The 15289-nt window shown below is 40.5% G+C and overlaps 1 pseudogene; it reads right to left on the reverse strand.

Moving 5' to 3' along the window:
* Nucleotides 1-1070: 1070 nt before the first annotated feature.
* On the reverse strand, nucleotides 1071-5492 carry LOC133023232 (uncharacterized; annotated as a pseudogene).
* Nucleotides 5493-15289: the final 9797 nt, after the last annotated feature.

Here is a 15289-nt window from a genome sequence, read left to right on the forward strand (position 1 = left end):
GGCAAACCCAAATTTCTGATTGCCCTCCCCCCAGTCTGAGCAGTCAAGGTGAATGTTTCTGTCTTCGTGTCCCTCTGAGCTTTTTATTACTGAATAAGTGTTTTTTAATCATATTTTATTACCTCAGTTGGAACATTTCACTTTCTGTCAACAACCACATGTGACTTCAAACATCTTCATATGAAAGAGATGAACTCATCTTTATGTGTTTCAAACGGAAACTCACCTTATCTTCAGTGTGTATGTGTGCGTGTGTGTGTGTGTGTGTGTTTGTTTGTGTGTGTGTGTGTGTGTGTTTGTGTGTGTGTGTGTGTGTGACTCATGCCAATGTTACTAAACTTTACTAAACTCAAGAAGTTTGGCATGTCTGCAAAAACATGAACAAACTTTTACAGGTGCTTTTCTCAGACTGCACTGCTGCCTGGTTTGGTAGCTGCTCTGCTGTTGATCGCAAGGCCCTGCAGAGGCTGGTGAAGACAGCAGAGCGGATCATCGGCTGCCATCTCCCGGAACATCATAAAGGAGCACAGCCAGCCAGGCTGTGGAATTCTCACACTGCTGCCGTCTGGCAGACGTTACCGGAGCATCCGAGCACGGACTACCAGACTCACAAACAGCTTCTTCCCCCAGGTCGTAAGGCTTCTGAACCAGCAAAACTGACCCACTGAACAGTTACCATGTACATTCTGCTCCCCCACTCATACAACTACACTTACTACTTACTTACTACACATATATGCATATTATTTCATTTAATATTCCTCAATCCTTCACCCTGTAAACTGCTGCTAGCCCTTCATTTAAATTTAGATTGTTGTACTATGTTATATGTTATAGGTTACTATGTTATATGTTACTATGTTATATGTTATGTTGTTTTTTTTATCATGTAATGCCCCTCTACTGCGTAGCTGCTCTGATGATGCTAAGTTATTTGGTGCATGTGAAAATAAACTTTGATTTGATTTGTTTTGATTCTGCTCCAGTTCGACCTCGTCTGGACGAAATAAAAACGTGATCTACAGAAACTGTGACGGAGTTTCAGAGATGAAATAGAACAGGACACTTGGTTTTCAACAAACAGCTTCTCAGGTTTATTTAAAAGATTTTACTAATTGTATGAATGTAGTTTTTTTCCAATATATCCAATAAGCTAAAAATAAACTGGTAACATCTCGCTGTGCTCAAACGTTTACAAGATCACACACCAAGACGATTCTTCAGCATCATCCTCGTCCTCGCCGTCTGCTGAAGTCGGGTTGATGACTTGATGGATCTCAATTCGAGCCGGATCCCAGACACAATTCTCCTCCAGACCGCTCGGCACCATCCCACATTGGGGGGGCACCCAGGCGGTGTCATACCCGTGGTTGTGCCAGGTCTTCTGAAGTGGGTGTTTCTGGCGATCGATGCGAATCACTTTTCCAACCCGTACCACGACCTTAATGACCGCCCTGTCGTGCTCAGGGTGTTTAAGGGGATAACGGCTAGCTTTCTCCAGGTCTCTGCTGAGGTAGACACCAGGGCCGAGCATCCCCCCCGAGGACCTTCGGAAACCAGACTCCTTGATGGCTCTGGCGCACTCCCTGGTGGTCCCGTGGTACATGACGTAGGCTTGACCACTAACCGGCTGATTGAGTCCGAGCCGAGAGCTGCCACAGGGCGGATCGAAGTCTTCTTCAGCCCATTTCATGTTGGTGTCAGTCGTTCTGCAGAGATTATTGGTATTTTTATTATTATTATTTCACAGGATTGAAGCCCGAAAATGAAAAAAATGATTTGACGACATATCACAACATGTACTGGTCCGTCACTATGACCGAACCCAGTGATGACAGTGTTCAATATCTGTGTGTGATGACCCCCCCCCCAAAAAATAATATCAAATGACAGCTTCTTCATTCAAACTAAAATCATTTGTTCTGCTGCCTCTCAAACTCTTTTTCCTTTAACCAGCAGGTGTCACCAGATCCTCAGGAAGTTGATACTGATACTGAAGCAGACAGACGTTAACTGCTGCTGATGTTTCCACAGTGATGAACTAAAGATCACTTCTTCTTCTTCTTTGCATATAAAAGAGTTTTCCAGCCCTGACTTAATTAAAAAGCTGTTTCCCATGATTTGAAATGATTAACATTAAATCAAACCTAATAAAACAGGTCCATGGTTTTTAAAGAGCTCAGATTTTTGCAGGTTTAGGCCTGAACACATGAATCTGTTTCTTCCACTGAAGGTTTCAGAACAAACTTTCCATCAGAGGAACACGGATGAAGATCTTCATCTTTTACCGCTGGCTGTAAAACAAATGGCCCCTCGGGGATAATGCAGATATCCTTCCTTCCTTACCAAGATATTTACAGTAAAACCAGATTTGTAGGAGAAACAAAGTGAGTGTTCACGTACCTGAATGTCCGACAGCGAACAGTGTGTGAGTCCTCATGAGAACTTTTAGGGAGCAGCCCTTATAAACCTTCATCCAACTTTCACTTTCGTTTACACTCAGACAGGACATGTTTTTTTACTGCTGGCGGCCGATAAGAAGATCATTCAAAGAAGTCAGGGTCAGATATGTAATGGAAATTTCTAAACCAAGGACACAACAAGCAATTATCAATTCTGTGTTTAATTCTTACCCAGCTGCGGCTGGGGGCAACTTGCTCAATCAATGACAGATTCGAGCAAGAGCAATGAACAATGAAATCACATTACATTTATACAAGTTTGACCCCTCCTTTCACATGAGAATAAAGTTTATCCAATCAGCTCTCTGCATGTCCTGAGAGGAAGACCAGACATTTGGTCTTCATCATAAAGTAGATCTACTTTGAAGTTTTACAACACAATGGCATGTTGATTCTGCTGACACACTGCTGTCTTTTTTATTTTCTTTTTTGTCCTGTCCTTTTTGTTTCATCTGTTTTGTTGATGCAGGGCATTGCTTGTTTACTTACTGTTCTTTTTTGTCATTAGTCTTTTTTGTCAGGGATTACTTTTTCACCTTCTGTAAAAAACAAAGGAAACATAACTGTCGACTATTAATTTCTCTGTTATGTGATTGGTTTCCCAATAAACATATTTGAAACACAGACCTGTGTGTGTGGGACACATTTCGATTCAGAGGAAAACTTAAAACTTCACCTGAATGTGAACTTGAAGGAGGAATACTCATAAAGCTGGTGAGAACTAAAGTGCGTTATTTTTATAGAAAAATCTGAAATAATATTATTATTATTACACAACGGCTTGGTTGAATTTCCTATTTTGAAGCCTTTTTTAAATCTTGGAAAATTTTGAAATGTGAAAAGGGGGCTACCCCACTTGCTAACCCTAACCCTTTAGAAACTGACTTCTTTGTGTTGCCCTCTGCTGGTCAGACGGAGAATGCAGGTTTCAGGCAGCACAGTGGCATCACTTCCTGGAGTCTACGTGTAAATATAAAGCTGCAGTCCGTCGTCTGTTAGCTTAGCATAATGGAAACAAGAACCTCTTTAAGATCACTAACATAACATATCTTATGTATTTTAACCCAAAGTCCAAACGTGACCCATCATGATTTCTGGAGGTTTATGTTTTAGAGCGTTTCTGGATTCTGCTCTAGTTCGACCTCATCTGCACAAAATAAAAACATGATCTGCAGAAGCTGTGACGGAGTTTCAGAGATGAAATAAACAGGACACTTGATTTTCAAGAAACAGCTTCTCAGGTTTATTTAGCAGATTGGTAACGTCTCGCTGCTCAGATGTTCACATGATCCCACACCAAGACGAAGACGATTCTTCAGCGTCGTCTGAAGTCGGGTTGATGACCTGAAGGACCTTGATTCGAGCCGGATCCCAGACACAATCCTCCTCCAGTCCGCTCGGCACCATCCCACAGTGGGGGGGCACCCAGGCGGTGTCATACCCTTGGTTGTGCCAGGTCTTCTGAAGTGGGTGTTTCTGGCGATTGATGGCGATCACTTTTCCAACCAGTACCACGACCTTAATGACGGCCCTATCATGCTCAGGGTGATTAAGGGGATAACGGCTAGCTTTCTTCAGGTCTCTGCTGAGGTAGACACCAGGGCCGAGCATCCCCCCGAGGACCTTCGGAAACCAGACTCCTTGATGGCTCTGGCGCACTCCCTGGTGGTCCCGTGGTACATGAGGTAGGTATGATCCTTTTTCGGCTGATCGTGTCCAAGCCGGAAGATGTCACTGGGCAGGGTGATGATGTCTTCAGCCCACTTCATATTGGTGTCAGTCGTTCTGTAGAGATAACTGGTATTATTATAACTATTATGATAATATTATATATCACAACATGTACTGGTCCGTCACTATCACCGAACCCAGTGATGACAGTGTTCAATATCTGTGTGACATGTGACACTCGACAGCCAACTCTCCCTGACAGCCAACATTACTGCAACAACACGTTCCTGTAGATTCATGCTGTACAACATCCGGAGGAAACGTCCCCTTCTCACTCAGAAGGCAGTGCAGGTTCTGGTCCAGGCCCTGGTCATCTCACGCCTAGACTACTGTAACTCCCTCCTGGCAGGTCCACCTGCTAGTGCCATTCGACCTCTGCAGCTCGTTCAAAATGCAGCAGCTCGACTGATTTTTAACCAACGTAAATTCTCTCACACTACTGAACTCCCTTCACTGGCTACCAGTGGAATGAGCTCCCCATCGACATCCAGACATAAGAAAGTTTACACATCTTTCGCCGCAGACTAAAAACATACCTCTTCCGACTATACCTTGAATAAAAATAAAAAAAATTAAAATTAAAAAAAAATTACTAACAATTTTTTAAACTAACAATTTAGTAGCACTGAAATGGCACTTACTTATAGCATTTTGTAGTCTTGCTTTATTTTTGAAGAAATTGTACTTTCTTGATCCTTGTTGTTCTTGGTTTGTACCCTCGGGGTTGAATGCACTTATTGTAAGTCGCATTGGATAAAAGCGTCAGCTAAATGAAATGTAATGTAATCATGTCTGTCAATCAATCTGTTTTTATATCATTCAAACCGAGCTGATCAGAAACATGAGCACTGGAACTGGCCGGTGATACTGAAGCAGACAGACTTTAACTGCTGCTGATGTTTCCACGGTGATGAACTAAAGATCACTTCTTCTTCTTCTGTGCATATAAAAGAGTTTTCCAGGCCTGACTTAATTAAAAAGTTGTTTCCCATGATTTAACAGAACTCAGATTTTTGCAGGTTTAGGCCTGAACACATGAATCTGTTTTTTCCACGGAAGGTTTCAGAACAAACTTTTCATCAGACGAACACGGATGAAGATCTTCTTCTTTTACCGCTGGCTGTAAAACAAATGGCCCCTCGGGGATAATGCAGATATCCTTCCTTCCTTACAGAGATATTTACAGTAAAACCAGATTTGTTGGAGAAACAATGTGAGTGTTCACGTACCTGAGTGTCCGACAGTCAGTGTGTGAGTCCTCATGAGAACTTTTAGGGAGCAGCCCTTATAAACCTTCATCCAACTTTCACATTCGTTTACACTCAGAAAGGACATGTTTTTTACTGCTGGCGGCGATAAGAAGATCATTCAAAGACGTCAGGGTCAGATAAGAAGCAGGTTTATAACTTCAGGAAAACTATGGCATTTTTTTTTATTCCCAGGTTTCTTTCCCACAAACCCACGGCTGACGTTTCACTCCACACAAGCTTAACGAGGTGTTTCATCTTTTTAAAGAACGACTTCTACATGAATCTACGATCACATCACTACTGCATCACACGAGGGAAGAGTCTGCTCTGTTTTCATGAAACAAGCCGATAACTCAAAATGTTATACTGTCAATGTGATCAATTCCAGAGTCCTGATGCGTCTGATACCAACGCCATCGAACAACCTCAGGACAAGTTGTGTAGTTAGAGTTTGTGAAGCAGCAGCAGGTTGTCGGCTCCGACTCGTTCACACCAACAGGAACGTGTGGGGAACATCCAGCCGAGTTTTATCACTGAAGAAGTGTTTTGTTATCATATTTTATTACCTCAGCTGGAACATTTCACGTGTGTGTGTGTGTGTGTGTGTGTGTGTGTGTGTGTGTGTGTGTGTGTGTGTGTGTGTGTGTGTGTGTGTGTGTGTGTGTGTGTGTGTGTGTGTGTGTGTGTGTGTGTGTGTGTGTGTGTGTGTGTTTGACTCATGCCAATGTTGCTAAACTTTATTTATCTTTCCTGCTGTTTCACTTTCGCTCTGACTGGTTTTGCTCTGAACTTCTTTTACCTGCTCTTCATGTTATTTCTAGAACCTTTGAACCGAAAGAGGATCGACTGAGAAGAAAAGAGAAAGCAGCTTGTTCTTAAGATCAAATACTTTTACTTAGTAAAACGCAGAATTCAAAATTTGACTATATCATCATGTACACTCCACAGACCTGTGTGTGTGGTACACATTTCGATTCAGAGGAAAACTTAAAACTTCACCTGAATATGAACTTGAAGGAGAAATACTCATAAAGCTGGTGAGAACTTCAGTGTGTTATTTTTCTAGAGGAATCAGACATGTGAATAATTAATCAGTATTTTTTAGATCTAAATCAGTTATGAAACCTCATAGACCTCTTTAGAAACCGACTTCTTTGTGTTGCCCTCTGCTGGTCAGACTGAGAATGCAGGTTTCAGGCAGCACATTGGCATCACTTCCTGGAGTCTACGTGTAAATATAAAGCTGCAGTCCGTCGTCTGTTAGCTTAGCATAATAAAAACAAGAACCTCTTTAAGATCACTAACATATCATATCTTATGTATTTTAACCCAAAGTCCAAACGTGATGCATCATGATTTCTGGAGGTTTATGTGTTGGAGGGTTTCTGGATTCTGCTCCAGTTCAACCTTGTCTGGACAAAATAAAAACATGATCTACAGAAACTGTGACGGAGTTTCAGAGATGAAATGAACAGGACACTTGGTTTTAAACAAACAGCTTCTCAGGTTTATTCAGCAGATTGGTAACATGTCACTGCTCAGATGTTCACATGATCCCACACCAAGACGACGACGATCCTTAAGTGGCTGCGGCGGCGGCGGCGGCAGCTTTGGTGGCGGCGGCGGCTGTGGCTGCGGTGGCGGCTGTGGCTGCGGCGGCAGCTGCAGCGGTGGCGGCGGTGGCTTCGGCGGCGGCTTTGGCGGCGGCTGCGGTGGCTGCGGCGGCTCTGGCTGGGGTGTCCATGTTGATGTCAGGAATTCTGCAGAGATAAATGGTATTAATATAATTATTATGATAATATTAAAATTAATGACGCAGTTTAAATCAAACTCATCACCTGAATGTGAGATTCAGTGCAGGCGTAAAAAAGTTCTTTGTTGCTAGTCTGTGCGTGGTTCGTGTAAAAAATAATAATTAGACATTCATACTGCACAACAGCTTGGTTGAATTTCCTCTTGTGAAGCTTTCTTTAAATCTTTGAAACATTTTAAAATGTGAATAGAGAAAGCAGCTCGTTCTTAAGATCAAATACTTTTACTGAGTAAAATGCACGATTCAAAATTAAACCACATCAATCATGTATATAATACTGACTCAAATGTAAAGTAAGAAAATGAAGCGTCACAGACTCATTAACATAAAAACCTCATGATCAGAGCATTAAAACAAGGAGCTGTCCCATGAGCCTTGATCACGTCAATATCTCTGGTTTGAGAAAGATTCCACTTTGACTTTTGATCTGCTTAATTTGTGTGACCAAACAGTTCTAAAAGTCGATTTAACTTTTAAAAGATGCAGCAACAGTTTTACTCTATGGTAAAGTGCATTTAACTCAGATTCACTGATGAGAACTTCTTCGCTCCCTGACTAACTTTATGTTTCTAATGTTTCTAACAGCCTCTGAAGTTTGGTGGTGATTCATCTCAGAGAAATGTGTTATGATGAAGTTGCTTAATGAAGAGTTTAAATGTGACCCAGTTCACACTATTGTTGTTCCCAGTTTAACTTGACTCACACAGTGTTTCAACCTGTTTGAAATACGATGATGCCAGCGATGATTCATACACATCAACAAACAGCTTCTGACATGAGTCATGAACATGTGACGACAGGAAATTCAATTAAAACGGTTGCTCTGTTTGTTTCTGAACCAGTTCTCTGCTCCACCTTCATCACAGAAGAAAACACGACACACTCACTCTGAGTCTTTCTTTCTAAAAATGCACAAATAAAATGGCATTTATAGATCAAGATACTGCGGAACAAATAATGAACATTTAAATGAGACACAAGACAGATATGAATGTGCAGCCTCACCTACGTCTTTCGGTGGAAGCCTTTCCCACAAAGGTCACAGCGGTTCGGTTTCTCCTCGGTGTGCATCCTGCCGTGCTGATATCTGGTTGTTCTTCAAAGTCTTGTGATTCTCACGGTTTTATCATTTCACAGATGGGAGTTATAGATTTTGAATTAGAACATTTTGTTTGCTACGTTCTCCTGAGATGCAATCTGTCACTCGCTCTCTGTCACAGGTGTGTCGTTAGTCAGAAACACAAGCAGAGGGAGGGGCCAATGGGGGAGAAGGGGACAGTGGGATCTTTATATAAACACTTCAGAGTTACTGGTTATATTTGTATGTGGTGCAGTGAGTAGAGCAGGGGGACAGGGACTCAGAGGAGCAGAGTGTAAGTCCCAGTGAGGACAGGACTTACAGTATTGACTCATCGTTATAGCGCCACCTACTGGTCAATGTGAAAATGAAGTTTGAGAAATTGCCCCCAAAATTCTGTCCCATGAAGAGACCTATGAGTGTGTATGCAGTGTTAGTGATAGCATTGTTGTTCAATAATAGGTAGACTTGATGTTGGCTAATTCATAATAGTCATAAAATATGATTATTAAAATAATAAAATAATTTATTAAAAATAAAACAATCATTAATTAGAACAATAGTGTTATCAATTAAGAATAATGAAATAATTAATGAAAAACAGTACAATTATCAATTAAGATTAATACTTATTTCATTAATTAAATAACTTAAGATTTAATTAGAATTTATAAACGACGGGGCACTACCCTAGAATCAAATGTAAAGATCAGTCTCATTTAGACCTAGTTCAATTAGAAATCTCAATATTTACGATTAAAGATTATATAACATGAACAGTGAAGGTTATGGAGTTGTTGACAGTGTAGAGGTTGGCAAAATGCATTTATGCAACATTAATGAAAGAACATTTGTGAAAGAAAAACATTTATTATTAATATATGATAAAGTATAAAAACACAAATTTCTTACAGCGTATTAGCTAAACAATGATGTGTATGTGAGTGTGTGTGTGTCTATGTAAATCGGAGTTCTCACAAAATGTGGGCTGTCCAAAAGGGTAGCACCTTCCTGTGTGACTTTAAGATGGTCGCTGGTCAACCTAAAGAAACAGCCCCCCTTCTTTTGAAGTGGTTTTACGACAGGAAGCGGGGGAGGAGATAACTAGGTGAAGAGATATGCGTGTGTCTGTGTTGGTGCTAAGTTAGTCAAAGAGTGTAGAATGAAATGCAAAGAAAGACTCTGAGGAGCCTAGCAAACTAACATTACTTTCGAAAAACTTATAACTGTAACCCAGGTTAAAAGAAACATGATAAGAACAAGTGAATAAATAGTTGAATAAATAGTATTAAAAGTTACCTGAGTTAAGTTTATATTAGTTATAAAATCTATGATTTAATCTGATTAAAATGTTTAACAGATTCAAATGAATATCAAAGGTATTACAATAGTTCTTCCTATTATTAGTTTTGAAAGTTATATAAAGTGCACTGTTGCTTTAAGAGAGCACAGTTGCAAGAGCCAATCAGAAACAACGTAATTCTTCCTGCACTAAATAAAAGACTCTGGTTTGCAACCAGTGAGCTAAAGTAACTGAAAAGACTGGATTTGTTTTGTGGTAAACTTATATTTTATTTCTGAAAGTGTTTTGAGTTGTTTTCTGTCCACGTCGGTGGACTGTGGTTTTGTTTTACATTTGAAAAGTTACTGAGAGTTACTGAGAGAGCACGTGGAGCCGAGCATCCATGCAGCAGCATCCGTGCTAACGTCCAGATGGTGTTAAGGCGTGTTTTTTTATCCTATATAATGAGAGAAGCCGATCCAAGATTTTGGTTCAATCAAATGTTTTATTTAAAGATACAATGAAAAGTTATTCATAGCTATGGACAATTATCACAGCCTATGCTAATTAAGTTAGCAGTAGGAAGATGAAAATGGCCCCGAACAGCAGGAGTCGTGTATAGTTATAACAGTAGAATTGATGTGATTGGTTATGAATATTTGGAGGGGAGTCACCGCAAATCACTTTGGATCTCCCTTATTGGTCCAGCCGCAGTCCCACGCCACTTGTCACCGAATCCAGGAAGTGACAGGGAGCAGCTCTCCGTCATGCACCTACGCTACTCTACCGGTTGCTAGGGCAACTCTATCTACCCTGACAGTCTGATGTTGTCTCGTAATTCAGCCTTGAGTAGAAAGTGTCTTGGTCCAGCCATCTTGGCTGCACCAACTTAACCATAACAAACCTACGACTCTCCTATCAGGACAGCTGTTAGACTGGCCATCCTTGTGACGTACAAACATTATTAGCAAATTCCAAATACTGAATATGATAAGCGAAAGGTTGAAAATAATGATTTGTATAAGGTAATGTTATTGACCCACTGCTCCTACCTCCCCTTCTGCCTTTATGAAAAGAGTCATTCATTATGGTTTGAGAACCTATTATTGTGTTATTGTGTGTCTGCTCCATCAAAACAATCTTGACTGTGAATGTGTAAACATTCGCATCCTCGAAACTAAACAATGTCATAGTGACTTTGCCCCAGAAAGGACAGCTCCTTGAATTCTGTCTGATGTTGAATACAGCTAATGAAAATATGCTTTAATATCCAAGAAGTTAATTATGAGGACAACTAAAAGATACATTATTGGCACTAAACAGCAACGGTTATTAAATTAATTTGTATGTGCATTATATCTAGCTAAAACTACCTCTAGCTTTATTATTAAGAGTTCTTTCAGACACAACCTATGGTTAAAAGTTTGAAATTCCTAACAGACCCTCTTTTCACACCGTTCAAATCGGTGTGACCACCTACTGGGAATTTCATACACTCCGCAAACCCTTCATCCGATCCAGTGCAAACCCGTCCTCATCCTCATCAGATCAGCTGGGGGCATGAGGCATGTTTTCCTCCCTCCGAGCCTTGGTGATGATCTATTCAGTAATTTTCAGAGTCTACAGCCATGTCATGGTGCGTAGAGGTGGAGAGGGCACTGGTCACCCAGCCACCAGGGGCAGTTTGGAAAAAATGTCTTTCAAGAACTTCCTATCAGTACACACACATAACCCTTTTCTGCAAGCAGCAGGTCCAGGGCCATTCGTTTCTGTGTGACCAAACAGGGTACAGGAGCGAGCTGTTCAGATATCAGATTTTTTCAGATCTGCTCCAAGAACAAAATTATCAAGAATTGTCAGTGAGGCTTTCTCCAATTTTAAGAGTCAATGATCTGGATCTTAGCCTTGTAAAGATCCTTTCGTGGAATTGATACTTGCCAACAGGCCAGGTGTTTAAGCTTGCACTGTACCAAGCCAGGCGCAGGGCGTAGTCGGTCGTGGTGGAGGAGGTGGAGTTCACACTGGATGAGAGTTGGTTTGTGAAGACATGAAGCCCAGATTCCAGAGTTTGAAAGGAAAACAAACAGAAAGATGATTAATTTACTGCGATGCGTAATTTGAGATTAAAGTAGATTATATAAGTTTATAATTAAAAGAAACAAACAAAATAATCGAATCAAAACATACATACCCTCTTTTGGTATTCAACAATTTCATAAAACTTTTGAGGAGTGGTCGGCCAAATCAGTGGACATTAAAAAATAGGAAATTAAACAACTGAATTTCAAATAGCAGCAGATTTGGCAGTGTTTGAGTATTTGTGTTCAAACCATTTTCCAAAATTCATTCGACTGCTCCATAACACGATAATTCAGAAGCTTTGACGTCAAACTGTCCTGTGATAAAACAGGAATCACATACAAAGGACAAATGTGTGAGACATGAGATTCAATTCAAACATTTCAGAGTTTACAGCTGAAACAGTTCAAAACAATTTCAATAAAAGTTATTCTGCCACAATTTTCTTCATGATGAAATAAAAACCAAAAATAGAGCTTAACATCAACTTTCAAATTAAGAGCCTTAGATGTTAAGATATGTATAAAACAACAAAAATTAAAAACCCTCTCGCCTGAATTTGAAAAGTTAAAGTGTCCAAAATAAATTGAAATATGATTATAGATATGACATTCTATAAACTGTGTAAACACAGGGGCTTGTATTCTGGCTTCTGCTTTTCATTTAAGATGAAACTGGCTATGAGTTAAAGTGTATTTGACCTCTGACCTTTAACTGGATTTTAATTTATTCTTCTTTAAAATGGTGAAACATAATTATTTTTAGGACTCTCAAGAGTCTTAACAAGAGTTACTTGCGGGTGAATCAAACTCCTATCTTAAAATGCCCTGTACTCTGTGGTCAGCGCTTTGAAAGGCCTATTTACATCTGTATGATCTTTTAGTGTTGTGAACTGCATGTATCTTGCCCATGTCCTAAGTTCTCTACCAGTGGTGTCGTGTGTTGATGCCACCAGTATTTCTATGTTATTCTGAGTCTGTTTCCTACTGATGTGTGTTGGTCCATTGGCCGCTATATGAGAAATATCTGGGCTAGTTTGGATTGGAGATTTTTCTGAGTTTGATCTCTTCTTCGGAGAGGGCCTCACAGTTATGTGGGGCCTGGGTGTCCACTGTCATTTCATTGGCCATGTTGACAGGTTTAGATTCAAAGGTGATGTCAGGCTGTTTGAGCGCCTGAGAGATTTGGATTTGGGCTGGTGAAAAAGAAATTGCCTTAAAGTTCAGAAAATACAGTGATGCCGTGGTCCGAGTTGACTTTTAGGGGAAACATTCCAGGTTCCTTCTTTTTTCTGATCCAGAACTCTGGAGCTACATTCACCACCGCTCCTGATACTGCTGCTCCTGTGTGGACCATGAGGGGGATGGGCTCTCCATTGATTTTACAGGTCACTCTGGGGTCTGGTTCGGGGGTCATGACGTGACCTGCTGTGGACATTGGCAACTTCATTGGTAGAAGTCGTTGCCTTGTTCCCAGGCGGAAAATGGCCTCTGGTGTGGCTGCGGAGGCATGCCTCTTCCTCTGCCTCAACCTGGGGGGCCTCTGTTGTCGGGGCCTTGTCCTCTGTAGGGGGCTGGTGTTCCTCTTTGTCCCTCATGAGGGCAGTCTCGGGCCCAGTGGTCAAGCTGGCCGCATATAAAGCATCCAGTATTGGAGGTTCCTCTTGTTTGACCTTGATACTGACCAGGGCCGTACCCTCCTCTTGGTCTGAATGGAGGGGGTTGACCAAATGGAGGCATGGGTTGATTGTCTCTTTCGATCCTCATAGCCTGCGCTACTGCCTCAGCTATTTCTAAATTTAATCCTGACACAGCAGCCATCTGATTAAGGGGCTTGTCTTTCTTGTTGGGGTTCATCTCGGGCCTCTTATCTTCCAGTTGGGCCTTTAGTAGCTTTCTCTCGCATGATCGCCAGCAAGACTCAGACTCCATCAGGCGCTTTTGAATCAGGGAAAGCTCTTTTTTCAGAGATTCTTGGTCTGCTTCAGCTTTCTTCAACTTCTGTTTGAGCACGAAAACCTCTTTCCCTCTCTCCTCCTCTTGTTGCTCCTCCACTGACAGACGAGTCTGCAGCTCTTGGAGTTGTCTCCGAACATTCAGTCGTGATTTTTCCATTTCGCTGAGGTGGGGTTGCAGCTCGATACTCACTCTCCTGTGGCTTTCTGCTGCATTCTGAGCTTGGTTGAGATGGCGCTTGCCATCCATCATCTCGCGTCTCAGTTGGTCTTTACTCTCCTCGGCTGCTGCAAAAGAAGCTTTGCACTGGTCCAATAGTTCAAGCGTATTATCAGCACGAGACTGAAAAACGATACTCATCTTTCGTAGACTCTGGACTTGACGTTCGTCATCACAGGCTGTGTCTTCCAGCTGAGAGAGAAGCTGCATCATGGTGGTGGGGGTCTGGACAGGGGCGGCGGCCATCTTTCGGGATAAAAAACTGTTTTCGAAAGGTTATTATTTATTTTTCTTTAGCCTGTTAATAATAATACCTCCAGACCAGCACATTTATCAGTATTCCAAGCAGAAGGTTCAGACTCAGAATATACCTGTTCATCCACCTATTATCCACTCACTGTTTTTCTAGCGCTGTGACTCGTTGATAAATGTGTGTGTATCTTGGTGGGTCTGTCATGTGGGTATGTCAGGGGTGTTTATCTCTAACTGTAAAATAAATAATTTCTTAGTGGATGAGAGAGAGGAAAAATAAAATAAAATAATAATTCCAAATATATCAATAATAGTAATGATTCAAAATCAGAATCAAAATTTAAATTTAGAATAATAATAATAAAAAATTGAAAATTTAAAACAATAACAAAACAGAACAAAACAAAACAATACAATACAAAAATCAATACAATATTACAAAGATTAAAAAGATTGAAAAGATTAAAAATATTTATGAATATTTGTAAAATATAAACTAATTAATTAACCAATTTATCAATCAAATTCAATGATGTCTACACAGTTGTAACCCGAGTTTTAATGTTCTTAAAGTTTCCCCAGCTACCAGATGGCAGGCTGAAGCCTCTGGTTGTAATTACTTTTATCTAACCCCAGATGGTGTATTGAGTCAAATGGCAAACATAAATTCAAAAGATCTAAATTCTGTATTTTACTAATTCCAGGCAGCTCGTAAACAAGTTTAAAGCTTAGGTTGAAATTCTCATCCGTTCCTAGCGAGCAATTGGATGACTTCAGTTAGTAATAAGAATCAGCTTTACAGCATTTTTATCAAAAAACAAAACAAAAAACATACTCAATATTCCCTCCTTTGACACAATTATCTTAATTCATTCAGTTGATATAATCGATAATTGTTTCAACATAAATTTTATGGAAAATATACTCTAAGAAGAAAAAGTTGGACCATAGATTGATATTCTAAAGGGGACAGAAATATTTCACCTTTTACCCATGTTCTGAGGAGAGCAAAAGTGACCTCCAGTATTTAGTTTCACTGTGCCCACTTTATCAGAGCCTAGTTCTCCATAATACAAAACAAAGACACTGTGAACTTATTCATTATCAACAAAGCCAAGGTTGAGGATGAAGCTTTGTACGGGTCAAATGGCTTAGATATACTAAAAAA

This window comes from Limanda limanda, chromosome 17 (assembly GCF_963576545.1).
Source record: "Limanda limanda chromosome 17, fLimLim1.1, whole genome shotgun sequence".
In the NCBI taxonomy this organism is placed as follows: domain Eukaryota; kingdom Metazoa; phylum Chordata; class Actinopteri; order Pleuronectiformes; family Pleuronectidae; genus Limanda; species Limanda limanda.